We start from the raw sequence: 2507 nt of genomic DNA on the forward strand, positions 1-2507 counted from the left end.
AGCAGGAAAAAAGGTAGAGGAGAAGAATGAAAACAAGATTAGCAATATTAAGCTAAGTAAAATAAGTCAGACAGAAAAAGACAAATACCATATGATTTCACTTATATGTGCAATCTAAAAACAAAATAAATGAACAAATAAAACGAAAACAAACTCACAGATACAGAGAACAAATTGGTGGTTGTCAGATGGGAGGGGGTTGGGGGACTGGGTGAATTAAAGGAAGGGATTAAGAAGTACGCATTGCCAGTTATTAAAATAGTCACAAGGGTCTAGGACCATGCCACCCTGAACAAGCCCGATCCCGTGTGATCTCGGAAGCTAAGCAGGGTCGGGCCTGGTTAGTACTTGGATGGGAGACCACCTAGGAAGACCAGGTGCTGTAGGCGTAAAAAATAAAAAATAAGGGATTGTAAGCTGACAAGGTCTTTGCAATCTGTGAGGTCAACCAAGGGCTGCTTCGCCTAAAAAAAAAAATAAAATAAAATAAAATAGTCACAGGGATGTAAAGTACAGCACAGGGAATATAGTCATTGATATTGTAATAACTATGTATGTGTCAGATGGAGACTACACTTAGTGAGATGATCACTTCACAAGGTATAAAAATGTCTAATCACTATGTTGTACACCTGAAACTAATGTAATATTGTATATCGACCGTAACTGAAAAATACATTAAAAAACATAGCGGTTTAACCAGTCACAAAAGGACAAATATTGCGTGATTTCACTTATGCGAGGATTATAGAACAGTCAAAATCATGGAAAAAAGAAAGTAGAATGGTGGTTTCTGGAGGTCAAGGGGAGGGGGGGATGGGGGGTTAGTGTTTATGTAGTTAACAGCGCTGAATCGTATACTTCAAAATGGTTAAGGGGATGTATTTTCTATTCTGTGTTTTTTACCACAATTAAAAAAAAAAAAACACTTTGTGGCTTAAAACGACAATGACTGATTATTCCTCACCATTCTGAGGGTTGACCAGGCTCAGCGGGGCAGTTCTCCAGCTGTAAGGAGTGAAAGCTGAGGTCACATATGTGGCTACACTAAGCTGGGAACGCTGCTAGGGCTGGAAGGTTCTACACAGCCTCTCAGCTTTCGAAACCTCTCTCCACATGGTCTCTCGTCGGTCGGAAGCCTAGTTGAGCTTCCTTACAGTATGGCGGCTGGCTTCCAGGAAGGAAGAAGGAAGTGGAAACCAGCGGCTTCTGAAGAGTTAAGACCAAAACCAGCACAGTGTCACTTCTGCCACAGTCTATTGATCAGAGCAAGTCACGAGGCCAGCTCAGATTTAAGGGATGAGAAAATAGATTCCACCCCTCGTTGCAGAAGCAGTAAGGTGATGTGGCAGAAAAACATGTGGATGGGAGATGCAGTGTGGCCATCTTGGTCTCCACTGATACCTAAGTCCCCTGTCCTCCTGCCCTTAAGGGAAAAACTGGGCTGTTCCGTAAGTTGAAAGAGAAACCAGACTTTCTCCGGTATAAATTCCAAGATGCACAGAAACAGTCTAACTAGGAATTCCAACAGTATAGGTAGGAAGAGTAGGGAGAGTGTACCAGGGCCACTGCTGGGTGTCACCGGGATCCGAGAACACTTCTGGCTGAGGGCACGAGGTTGTCACAGAAAGGGTAGGGACACATGGCAGGTACAGAGCCACCCTGTTCATTGGAACCCTCGTGCAAGAAGGCAGGGGAAGGAAGTATCTTTGTGAACTATGTGTCTTGACGAATGATGACAGGCTTCGAGTATATTAGAGTTGACCTCACGCAGTGTGAATGCTGACAGTGAAACCCTGAGGGATTTGGGGGCTCAGCTAAGTGGTGGCTCGTGACTGCTCTTCCTCACAAGTCTGCCCCCCACATCTCTCCAGCCTTAGGCGAAGGTTTCTCTGTTGCCTGGAGAAGTGGTTCCTGTGTGGCCTCCAGGGACTGTGAATTTGGCAAGTCTGTCTCTGCCCTGACCTACAGCGTTGGCTTTGGCTTCTGGGTCAGCATCACCTGTTGCCAAGGCAACTGCCAGGCGCCCACTCTTCTCGGTATGCTGCCGCCAGAAAGCAGTCAAATGGGTGGCCAAGGAGGTGGCGGGGTGACTTTGGAGGAGAGCGTGTCCCGGGTTGAAGAAGTCAGGAAGGCAGGCGCATCACTTAACTCCCATTCCCAATCCGGCTGCCCTGAGGCACCCTGATGCCAGCTCAGTGGGAAGGCCCATAGAGGTCACTGCCCCGTGGTAGAGCCTGTGAGTGCACAGAGGGCCCTGGGAGGTCCTGAGAGTCCTCCCGGCTGACCGTCTCCCTTCCCTATATAGCAGCTCGGCTGGCCTCACGCATCCCGAGCAAGTTCCTGTGTCCTATGCGTGCTGAGGGCCACCGGGGGCTCCACAAGTCTTCCCTCTACGTGTGGTGTCCCAGGGGGAGACCGAGTGTGTCCAGCCGCACTTGTGTCTGAAGACGGGAACGCGTGCGTGCGTGTGTGCCCGAGTGAGCCCGAGCACACCGCTTTGGGAC

At 48.4% G+C, this 2507-nt stretch overlaps 1 non-coding gene across 1 annotated transcript; it reads left to right on the plus strand.

Moving 5' to 3' along the window:
* The first annotated feature begins 270 nt into the window (after nucleotides 1-270).
* On the plus strand, nucleotides 271-389 carry LOC112479685. Its single transcript, XR_003046307.1, has one exon. It is a non-coding gene; the product is annotated as a 5S ribosomal RNA (ribosomal RNA).
* Nucleotides 390-2507: the final 2118 nt, after the last annotated feature.

The sequence above is a fragment of the Pteropus alecto genome, unplaced genomic scaffold (assembly GCF_000325575.1).
Source record: "Pteropus alecto unplaced genomic scaffold, ASM32557v1 scaffold194, whole genome shotgun sequence".
Taxonomy (NCBI): domain Eukaryota; kingdom Metazoa; phylum Chordata; class Mammalia; order Chiroptera; family Pteropodidae; genus Pteropus; species Pteropus alecto.